Below are 12,619 nucleotides of genomic sequence, written 5' to 3'. Positions count from 1 at the left end.
ACCCCTCTCTCCATACTTTAAGGAATTGATTATATGTCCCAGTGCTCCTTTCTTGTCATGTCCCTCTCTGGCTTCCTGGAAGAAGGAATGCTGGCTTTGTTTGGATCACATGACATACCCTTTCCTTGGGCTCTAAGTCAAGAGATATAATTAGTGATACCTCCACTCATGCAAAGTGGCCCTTGCCGCAATCTGAACACATGACAGGCTCTCTTAACCCTCTGAAAGTTGCTTATTCTTTCTAGCAATATTTGCCTTTGAAAAGATCCCTGTAGATCCCAAATGGTTAAATAAACAATAGTAACAAATGATGCATTGTCTAGGAAGAGAATTTGGGTGGAGAGGCCAACAGCATCTCCTTTCAACTCCAGACCATTCGTGCTGTCATTTTAATGTAAGATTGTATCTCCATGGATTTGTTAGAAAGGGAGATAGCTTGTGGGGACCTACCAGAATCATAGGCCTGAAATAATGTGAGAAAGACTGCACCCAGGTTTGAGGAACTCAGAGGGATAGTGTTTTGTGTAACCATAAGAACATCCCACCTATAAGCTGTTTTCCCCAGGGATGTTAGTCAATGAAATGAAAAATGGTAAGTAGAGTCCAGAAGTCTTAGCTAAGGAGGCCAAGCTTCTAAAGAGTAAGAAGGCAGGGAGATCCAAACTAAGAGGTGGGACCTGGGGACTTAGGGAAAAAGTGCAGTGAGAGCAAATATTTGGGGTAGCAAATTTGTTGTGGGACTACAGAAGGAGAAACAGAGATCGTGGATTAATGTCACAGCTTATTTGGGAAGAACTTGAGGCTGTTCATGTAATAGCTCAGGAAAGTGAGTTGGCAGGCAGAAGAGACATTGCTCTGAGCCCACTCCCCCACCCACAACTGGGCAAGACGATGGTGGTATAGGAGATCATGCAGGGTTCTTCCAAGATCTCCAAGGTATCCTCCAACTCTAACTGGTGGTTTTGGGGCTCAACACAGGAAATCATATTGCTGATTTTCTAGTCCAACTTTCTGCTCTCTAGAAGTCAAAAGGGGTAGGAATTCAGTAGCTACACAATCTGGTGAAAACATATCCATTTAAGCATAATTAATCCTCCCAAACCCTGTGGGCAGGGATGTTTTTCTGGGGCTTAAGAGATGCCCACACAAGGATTCTCCCAGGATGTTTTAAGTTCAATGAGCAGAGACATAAATGCCAGACCTCCTAGGGTTTGGCTAAATCAAGCAGACCTACAAGAGGAATGTGGGGAGTCTGGGGACAGGATGAAGAAGCAGAGGCCCCAGATTGGATTGGGTGCTGGGACTGAGGAGGCATAGCGTTCTGCTGTCTGTCTCCCCACAACCTAAGAGTCCATAATTTTTGAGAACTGGATGAAGAGGGAAAGGTGCTTCTTAGATCTTACCAGTCTTCAAGAAGCAAGCAGACATTTCCGCAGAAGGTTTTGCTGCATTAATGACGAATTTGAGATTCTGAGTGTAACTTGCAGAAGGTTCTGCCTATCAGTGAGAATCTTTGTGCAGCATTTCAGTTTTGGCTTTAATAAAACTGAGAAGGAGTACATAAGCAGTAACACCCAGGAGGGTGTTTCTCACTATTATCAGCCCCTCCGATGCTACAGGACCCACTCCATTGATTTCCCTATTTCCCTTCTTCCTCTCCCCAGCTCAAGGATCTGGGTGGTTTTCTTTGCTTTTTTTTTTTTTTTTTTTTTTTTAATGTGTGTGTGTGTTGTTGTTGTTGTTGTTGTTGTTGTTGTTGTTGTTGTTGGCTTCTGGAGTAAAGCTTCAGTCCCCAGTCATCCTCCCTTCAACAACCCAGCTGCTATGAGGTCACCCCCATGGAATTTAAACTCACAGAACCTGAGTTCAATTCTTAGAGCAACTAGTTCTGAGGCACTTTCTAGTCCCCCATTTTACAGGGTGGGAGGAATTGAATCTCAAAGTAGGAAAAAAATTGCCTTCCACCTTCACCTCTCCACTTCTGGCTGAAATGGCCCCAAAAGACTCAGCTCTTCCCTACCCATATTTATCACTCGATATCTACTCACCACCTTACCCTCAATTCTTCTGAAGATTTCACTTTTGTTATCCCAGTGGCTCCAACCTTCTCTCCATCGAGCATGCATTTTATTTCTCCTTTTTACGCCCAACGTTTTGAAATATTCAATCCTAATAAAATGGCATGTTTCAAGAAATAATTAGTAGTCCTTTCCCAATTTGGTGTTCATCTTTGGAACTCTTAACTGAGGACATAAACTCCTCAGTTTATATCCTCCTCAGTTTATGAGCTAGGAACCCTCCATGCAGGCTCTGAACCTGGTGGTGCTCTTCCTTGGTAAGTGTCCTCCTATACAAAAACTCAGTGAGGGCACCACAGTCCCCCAAACACACATAAAAACATCGCATTACTTGCAGCATCAGGAGATCTTCAAGCTTGAAAACTAAACATTTAGTTTTCTTCAGGGATTCTGATTTTCTAAAAAGCCATGTTTTTGTATGTTGCCAGCCCCTGGCACCTCTCTGCAATAGGACTGGGAAAAGTCTTTTTGTTTTCCACCCACTCTTCATTTTGAAGCCCAGCCAGAACACATACAGTAATCTGAAAATTCCATTACAGGAAAAAACTCTTTCTTTCCATTCTCCTGACACTGGCAGAACCATGATGCAGAGGAGTATCAGCAATTGGACATCTGAGTAAAGCTGGCAGGAGACTCAGGATTTTACCAGGCTCTGCTGGGAGTAGAAAAGGGTTCCAGATGAGGAGTTTCGAGAATGTGTGACTTGACTCTCACTACCTTATCTGGTTCTGCCTCCTCCCCTCCTCTGGCCATCACTCCCGGGGTGGGCACTGGCTTCTCACAAAGTACTTCCCTTTTCTTATAGCTCATACTCCTCTCATTGCAGAAATAAATTCTCCACAACTTTTTTTTAATTTTAGAAATTTGAAAAAAATACATTTGAAAAACAGAAAAGAACAAAGAGAAGTAATGAGATAGTAGTTCTTCCTTACCTAGAGATAATAACTGTTGATAATTTAGTACATGTGTCCAGTTTTTTTACTGTATCAATACACATATCATCTGAATTTATATCTAATCTTTACCTCTACTCATATATAATCTATATCTATATATGTGTTTTTCATCAAATTTGCCTCAGATTATGCATGCATTTTTTAACTTTTTTCATTTAATCAAATATTGCAGAAATAATTTATTTTCTATAAAATGATTTTGGGAGCAAGTACTGTTTTCTTTATGTATACTGCACATAAGTACATAAATCATTAGTGGATTTTTACTACATAAACGTACCCATCTAGACACCACCCAGATCAAGAAAGAGATCATCACATAATATTCCTCTTCTCTCATCCAAGAAAAGGTCATCACTATTTTAAATTTTATCACCATCAATTAGACTTGCCTATTTTAAACTTTATGTAAATGGAATAATACAGTGTGTATTATTTTGTGTCTGGTTTCTTTTGCTCAACATCATGTTTCAAAAGTCCATCTATATTGTGGATATTGTTCATTCAATTTCATTGTTATATAATACTCCATCAAATGAATATAATATTTAATCCATTCCACTTTTGATAGATACTTGGATTGTCTCCAAGTTAGAGTCTTATGAAAGTTTCTATGACCACTTTTATATATGGCAGTGGGCATACATATAGATATTCCTGTTGGATATATACCTAGAAGTGGAATTGTTGGGTCATAGGATATGCATATGTTCAACTTTAGAAGATCTGCCAAACAATTTTCCAAATTGGTTATATCAGTATACATTCTCATCAGCAGAATATGAGACTACCAGTGATGCTGATTTTTCTGCAATTTTAGCCCTTCTGTTATGTGTGTGTCTTGTGATTTGAATTTGCATTTTCCTGATAACTAATCAAGTTGGGCACCTTTTTATTACCTTTTATTGAACATTTGGATATTGTTTTTTATAAATTGCCTGGTTGAATCTTTTTGCTCATTTTTCAATTTTATGCCTTTTTCTTATTTATTATGCATTCTTTACATACACTGGATATGAGTCCCTTAATAGATATGCATATTGCAAATATCTTCTCTCACTCTGTAGTTTGCTTTTTCACTCTCTTTTATTTATCTTCCAATAAACAGAAATTCTTATTTTAATGTAGTTCAGTTTATCCATCTTTTCCCCTATGGTTAGTATTTTTGTTTCCCATTTAAGAAGTATTTCCTGCCCCAAAGTTACGAAGATATACTTCTGTGTTATCTTCTAGCATCTTACGTTATATTTTTGACATTTAAATCTATAGTGTGACTTACAAATTTAAATATATACTTTAAATGTGTGTTTTTACTTCATTCACTTTTTCCTTTTTATTTTCTTCCTTCTAACTTCCACTGTGATTTTTATTTTTATTTTTTGTTCTGCCAATTTTTGCTTAATGTATTTGATGCCATATTGCTAGATAAATCACATTGTAAACTACTATATGTTTGTAGTGGATTGACAATTTCATCATCATGAAATGTCCGGTTTTATCTCTAATAATGCTTCTTGCTTTAAAGGCTACTTTGTCTGATATTAACATATTCATACTCACAGTATTTGGTTAGCATTTGCATGGTATACTTGCTTACATCCTTCAACTTTCAAACTTTAAGTTAGATCTTTCAAACCTTATATTTAAGACAGATGTCTTAAACTGCATTAGTTTTTGTTCATTCACTCTGACAGTCTTTGTCTCTTATTTGGAATATTAGATCTGTTTGTGTTTAATGCAATAAATGATACTTTTGGGTTTGTATCAACCAATTACTATGCAAATTCTGTTGTCCGACAGCTGTTCTATTTTTCTTTTTATCCTTCTTTCACTTTGGATTAATCAAGTTTTTTTCCTATAATATCATTAACACTGCCCCCCTCATTGACTTGTTAGTTATTTATTCTTTTACATTACAAAATTCATCTTGGACTTATTAGGGTATAAAATAAAATTTGCATCCCAGGCAATGCAAAAATTTTCAAACACTTTACCTCCAAGTACTCACATCTTTTGTGTTTTTCTTAATGTACTATAATTCTACATAAATCTAAATTCCATGGAAATTACTATTATTGGGCTGTATAGTCAATAGTAACTTAAGTAAAGATATCTCAATTTTGGCCCTGTTAATGTTTTGGGCCATATATTTATTGGTTGTAAAAGGCAGTTCCATGTATTACGGATGTTTAGCAGCATCCTTGGTCTCTATCCACTAGATGTCAGTAGCACCAACCCCCAAGATGTGACAATTAAAAATGTCTTCAAACATTGCCAGATGTCCCCTAGTGGGCACAATTGCCCTGACTTGGGAACCACTAATAAGATTTATGTACATATTTTCCCTTTCTGTTTTTCTTCATTCCTTCTTTCATTGTCTTGTTTATGTCTAGGATAATCTTTCATTTGCCTACATAAATCTCTGATATTTCATCTCATTTCTTTTTTTTTTTTTTTTTTTTTGAGACAGAGTCTCACTCTGTCACCCAGGCTGGAGTGCAGTGGCGTGATCTTGGCTCACTGCAGCCTCCACCTCCTGGGTTCAAGCAATTCTCCTGCCTCATCCTCCCATGTAGCTGGGACTACAAGCATGTGCCACCGCACCCAGATAATTTTTGTATTTTTAGTAGAGATGAGGTTTCACCATGTTAGCCAGGCTTGTCTTGAACTCCTGACCTCAAGTGATACACCCACCTCGGCCTTCCAAAGTGCTGGGACTGCAGATTTGAGCCACTGTGCCTGGCCTGATATTTCTTTCCATGTGAAAGTGCTTGTGATGAATTTTCTGTCTTTGTCTGAAAATACCTTAGTTCTGGTCTTATTTTTGGAAGATTTTTTTCTTAGGTATAGAATTCTAGGTTAGCATTATTTTCTGTCAGCATGTTAAAGATATCATTCCATTGTCTTCTCCCTTTCATTGTTTCCATTGGGAAGACAGCTATCAGTCTTACTGTTATTCTTTAAAGGCATGTCTTTTTTTCCACTAGATTTTAAGATTTTTCTCTTTGCTTTGGCTTCAAGTAAAATTAAAACAGATATACCTAAATATGGTTTTACTGTGATGTGCCTAGGTGTTCACTGGTCTCAGAGGGCTACTTTAATGTGTAGCTTGATGTCTTATATCAGTTTACCAAATTCTCAGCCATTTTCCATTTCTTTGCTCTATTCTGTCTTTCTTCTCCTTCTGGATCTCCAATTACACATATGTTAGTTCTCTCACTATATGCTATCTGTCACATTCACTCTTTTCTATATTTTTTTAGTATTATTTTCCTCTCCCTGTTTTAGTCTGGATATGCTCTGCTAACTTATCTTTCGGTTTGATCAACCTCTCTTCAGCTGGGTCCAGTCTTCTCTAAATACCATACACTGATTATTTTATTTTTGTCATTGTACTTTTATTTTTAGAATTTTGATTATTTTCTTTTTTATTATAATGCATCTCTTGAATACAGCACACAGGTGGATTTTGACTCTTTATCCAGCTTGCCACTCTGTGTCTTTTAACTGGGGGCATTTAGCCCATTTACATTTAAAGTTAATATTGTTATGTGTGAATTTGATCCTGACATCATGATGCCTGTTGGTTATTTTGCAAACTTGTTTAGGCATTTGCTTCATAGTGTCACTCCACTGTGTATTTCAGTGTGTTTTTTGTAGTGGCTGATATTGGTTTTTCCTTCCATATTTAGTGCTTCCTTCAGAAGTTCTTGCAAGGCAGACCTGGTGGTGACAAATTCCCTCAGCATTTGCTTGTCTGAAAAAGATTTTATTTCTCCTTCACTTAGGAAGCTCAGCTTGGCCGGATATTAAATTCTAGGTTGGAAATTCTTTGCTTTAAGGGTGTTTAAAATTGGCCCCCGATCTCTTCTGGCTTGTAGGGTTTCTGCTGAGATGTCTGCTGTTAGTCTGATGGGCTTCCCTTTATAGGTAACCTGGTCCTTCTCTCTGGTTGCCCTTACCATTTTTGTTTTCATTTTGACGTTGGAGAATCTGATGATTATGTGTCAGGGCTGATCTTCTCGTGGAGTATTTTACTGGGGTTCTCTGGATTTCCTGAATTTGAATGTTGGCCTGTCTTGCTAGGTTGGGGAAGTTTTCCTGGATGATATCCTGAAGTGTATTTTCCTACTTAGTTTCATTCTCCCAGTCTCTTTCAGGTACCCCTATCATTCGTAGGTTCAGTTTTTTAACATAGTCCCATAATTCTTGGAGGTTTTGTTCATTCCTTTTCATTCTTTTTTCTCTAATCTTGTCTGCCTGCCTTATTTCAGCAAGATAGTCTTCAAGCTCTGATATCCTTTCTTCCACTTGGTCTACTCAGCTATTGATACTTGTGTTTGCATTATGAAATTCTCATGTTGTGTTTTTCAGCTCCATCAGATCACTTATGTTCCTCTCTAAAGTTCTTATTCTGATTAACAGCACCTGTGATGTTTTATTATGGTTCTTAGCTTCTTTGCTGTGAGTTAGAACACAATCCTTTCGCTCAGTGAAGTTTGTTATTACCCATCTTCCTAAGCCTACTTCTGTCAATTCATCCATCTCAGTCTCAGCCCAGTTCTGTGCCCTTGCTAGAGACGTGTTGCAACTCTCTTAAGGAGAAGAGGCACTTTGGCTTTTTGAGGTTTCAGTATTTTTGCATTGATTCTTTCTCATCTTCATGGGTTTATCTACCTTTGATCTTTGAGGCTGCTGACATTTGAATGGAGTTTTTTGTGGTGCCTTTTTCTTGATGCTGTTGTATTCTGTTTGCTTTTCTTTTAGCAGTCAGGCTCCTCTTCTGTAGGACTGCTGCAGTTTGCTTGTTATCCACTCCAGTCGCTATTTGCCTGGGTCCCTCCCATCCCTGGAGTTATCACCAGTGGAGGCTGCAGACCAGCAAAGATGCCAAGCTGCTCCTTCCTCTGAGAGCTCTGTCTTAGAGGGGCACTGGCCTGATGCCAGCTGAAACACTCCTGTATGAGATGTGTGGAGACTTCTGTTAAGAGGTCTCACTTAGGAGGAGTAGGGTCAGAAACCCACTTAAATAAGCAATATTTCTCCCTTGAAGGGGTGGGTGTGCCACACTGGGGGGAATCGCCCTCATCTGGGCTGCCCTGACTCTCCAGAGCCAGTAGGCAGAGAAGACTAAGATCATTGATTCACAATACCACCGCTGTCCCTCCTCCTAGGAGCTCCTCTCAAGGTTATCCAGTGTCCTATCCATAAACCCCTGGCTGGGGATACTGAGATTCCCACTGGGAGGCCCCACCCAGCACTTTGGGAGGCCGAGGCAGGCAGATCACTTGAGGTCAGCAGTTGAAGACTAACCTGGCTAACATGGCAAAACCCCATCTCTACTAAATATACCAAAATTAGCCAGGTGCAGTGGCATGCACCTGTAATCCCAGCTACTTGAGAGGCTGAGGCATGAGAATGCTTGAACCTGGGAGGTGGAGATTGCAGTAAGCTGAGAAGATCACACCACTGCACTCCAAACTGGAAGACAGAGTGAGACTCTGTCTCAAAAAAAAAAAAAAAAAGAAAATTAACCCTAATGAATAAAACTTTAATTGTGGGGCATTCAGATAATGGAAAATTGTCCTTAGTTAGGGGGACTTCTGAAAATCCTTCTCATTTTGTTCCTGTTGACACAAGCAACCTTGCCTTTGCTTGGCATAAAGCCCAGCAGCAGGGCCTAGGCACAGAGATCAGCTCCCTAACTATTCTGTTGATGCAACAGCATCACTGGATGTCTCATATCTGAGATACTGCTGATCTGTTCTCATCTTGGTTTGGGCACAAACCATGCAGATGGGACATTAGTGACATTCCGATGATGCAGTGTCCCAGGTAGCAAAAGCAATAAGTTAGGCAGAGGTTGATCCGAGTGAGGGTAGGAATAGGGCATGGAGTGATGCCCTGGATTCTTGGCCTCTGCACTTAGCACAAAGGAAGAGTGTCTGGAGCAGACTGACAAGGAACAAAATAGTTCCAGGAGACAGGTCCCATGCTGCTGCTTATCTGGGTTGAAACACACCAGCCTAGATTAATGTTTCTTTGAACAACTATTAATAGTGGCTGTTACTTGGAACAACTATTAGTTGTTAGTTGTAACTAATAAATCTATTACTTGCCCCTACTATACCCATGGGATACACCCCACCTCACCTTCATCTGTCCATTACAAAAAACCTCCTGTGTTCCCACAGAAGTCAAAACAGATTTTTGCCCCTCTGGGGAATGCTCTTGATAAAATCCACAGAACTGCAGATGGAGGGCTCCTAGATTTTAAAAGACTCTTCAGGGCACTATGTGAAAATAGAAGAGACCCTCTGACTTACAGGCACACACCATCATACCCAGCTAATTTTTGTATTTTTTTTTTTTAGTACAGATGAGGTTTCACCATGTTAGCCAGGCTGGTCTCAAACTCCTGACCTAAAATAATCCTCCCACCTCAGCATCCCAAAGTGCTGGGATTATAGATGTGAGCCACTGTGCCCAACCTTTCATTTCAATTTGAAGAACCCCCTAAAGATTTCTTATAAGGCAGGCTAGTGGTGACAAACTCCCTCAGTTTTTGTCTAGGAAATGTTTTATCAGTAGTTTATTTTTAAAAGATAATTTTGCTAGGTATAGTAATCTTAGTTGGCAAGTTTTTTCTCACACTACTTTGATTATGTCATCTCACTCCCTCCTGGCTTGCAAGTTATCTGCTGAGAAATCCGCTGTTAATTGTATGGGGGTTCCCTTATACGTGATGAGTTGCTTTTCTCTTGCTGCTTTCAGAATTCCTTCCTTAACCCAGGCTTTTAACAATTTGATTAAATGTATTTCATTGTAGCCTTCTTTGGATTGATCATATTTGGGAACTTTTGAGCTTCATAAATTCAGATGTTGACTTATGAACATCTGGGAAGTTTTCAGACATTATTATTGTTGTTGTTGTTGTTGTCGTTGTTGTTGTTGTTATTTTGAGGCAGAGTCTCACTCTGTCACCAGGCTGGAGTGCAGTGCCGTGATCTTGGCTCACTGCAACCTCCGCCTCCTGGGTTCAAGTGATTCTCCTGCCTCAGCCTCCCAGGTAGCTGGGACTGCAGGCACGCACCACCACACCCAGCTAATTTTTGTATTTTTAGTAGAGATAGGGTGTCACTATGTTGGTGAGGATGGTCTCGATCTCTTGACCTTGTGATCCACCCACCTTGGCCTCCCAAAGTGCTTGGATTACAGGCGTGAGACACCATGCCCAGCCTCAGACATTGCCACTGTGCCTGGCCTCAGACATTATTTTTTAAAGTAAGCTTTATACTCTTTTATCTCTCTCTCCTTATTCTGGTATTCCCATAATACATATATTGGTCTATTTGATTGTGCCCCATAAAGCCCTTAGTCTTTCTTCACTCTTTTTCATTCTTTTTTTCTGTATTCACCTTTGACTAGCTAAAGAACAAGTCATGATGTGTTCTTTGAATTTGCTGATTCTTCCATCAGTGCTTTCAGCCAGGTGAGACAAAAACCAGTCCCTTAGGCAGCCCTGATAAAAGTCAGAATATTGGACAGGGTGCCAGTTTCTGTTTCTCTGTATTAGGCATACACTGCCCCCAGAGGCAGGCATTTCTGGCTGAGGTAACTCCCATCAACCAAAGACTATTCTCTGGAGAAGGTTCCTGATGTACATTATTAACCACAACACTTGCAGGAGCTCTGAGATGAGTGCACACACCAGTAAAGGGAATTTGGGTAGGTTACTAAGAGGTGTCTTCTATAATGACTCATTGGCATATATACTTTATGCCACTAGACAGAAGTGATGGGTTATAGTCACAGGTGACAGTTTCAGGATTTATAACCACTTCAGTTTTAATAACAAGGATTCTGATATTCTTTCCCCAAAAATTCTATCTGACATTTATTAACATTAGCCACCCTGACAAGGAAAAGCAATTTGGGCTTCATATCTTCTTCAGTGGCATGGCTGAAAGCTTAGTTGGCTCTCAGTGTATATAATCCACAGCCATTGTGTATATGTCTATGTAGTTGTGCTCTTCATATGGCTGCATTTTACTGATCCCTTTGATCTCCTTCCACTTATCTGTGACAATTACTCTTTTGCTAATGTTGGTCAAGCAACTTCTCTCCCTTCCTCCCTTCATGACCCAGGCTTGGCAGATGAATGTATGAAAGAGACATAAGGTCTAAGTAGGTTATCCAAGAGGATAACTGGTTCTTTTCCTAGTCCTTCATTTGGGGATTCCCTAACCTTTTGTTTGTCTCTACTTTTTGTCAGGAAGGAATAAACTTCTTTACTCTAAAGAGCTCTAAGTCCAATCTCTTTCTCAATATCAGGACAAAGCTCCACTTGTGAAAGATGTTCACCTGAGCCCTTAGATCCTGAACTGTTGTCCCTTTTCATTCCACAGAGCTCTAAGGTCCTAACTAACAATCTGTTAGGCCCTAGTCCCTTGCCTGGCCTTAGTCATTGCTGCATCATATTCTCTAAAGCTGTATAGCCTTTCCTTGGGCTACAAAGTTGACAGATGTGACATTCTGACCCATCTGTCTAGGTAAGCATATTTGGTCCTCTGCCCCAGGGAGAAACACATGACTGGAAGTATAGTGAGAGCACTGTGATCTCCTCATTCAGGGGAAGTTACATTTTAAAAATGATCAAGAGACTAATGAAAAATGGTGAAAAATTTCACATAATCTGGGGAAACAATATGGGCAAGAAAGTCATCCTTGCATTACCTGAAATCACAGGATATGAGTAATATTACTCAGGTAAAATTTCCAGGCAAACAGAACTGACCTGGCAGGAATAAGAGGGGATTAGGTATGACAGAAGGCAGAGTCCATTCTGGAAGCTCATGGTACCAACCTGGAAGGCATAAATGCTTTCTCTAATGACAGCATACATTATCTTCTTACTGGAGTGATACTTGTTTCATTGGACAGGGTGATATGGAGGCCAAGGTCTTGGGTCTGTGTTGAGGAGTCTGGCTTTGCATGAGTAGACAGGTCACAGATTGCCAAGTACTTGCCAAATCCCATTTTCTGTTCTTCTTGAGAAAACAGCTAGATTACGTTTCCCAATCTCCTTTGCAAATATGTGGGACCATGTGACTATATTATGGTCAATGGAATATAGATTAAAACAATAAACTTTGCTTCTAGGCCTAGCCCTTTAAAAGCTTCTGTATGAGCCCCCATGATGCCTTTCTCTCCCTACTGCTAGTTGGATATAGAGGAACCAGTAGAGAAGCCCCTGGGAGATGACAGAGCTACAGATTTAAGGAGCTACATTCCTTGAATTATGGCAGGGATAACTGCCCACTGACCACCCTCAGTGAAATGCATTGTGAATGAGAATAACCTCTCATGGGTTAACTGTATTAACCCCATGAGATTTGTATAAATCTGCTTGAATATTTGCTCCAGCAATTAACCAAACTGGTTCATTCATGGGTCTAACTGGGAAGGCAGAACTGGGCACCTCTGCTCATGATTGAATGGGAACAACTGTTGGGACTGCTGAGGATTACAATGAGAGAAATTAAGTCATAGGGAGGAATTTTTTAAAAAATACGCAGAGCCCTG

This window comes from Macaca nemestrina, chromosome 15, assembly GCF_043159975.1.
Source record: "Macaca nemestrina isolate mMacNem1 chromosome 15, mMacNem.hap1, whole genome shotgun sequence".
NCBI classification, from domain to species: Eukaryota; Metazoa; Chordata; class Mammalia; order Primates; family Cercopithecidae; genus Macaca; species Macaca nemestrina.
The sequence above is the reverse complement of the archived record's forward strand: the minus strand, read 5'-3'. Positions refer to the sequence as shown.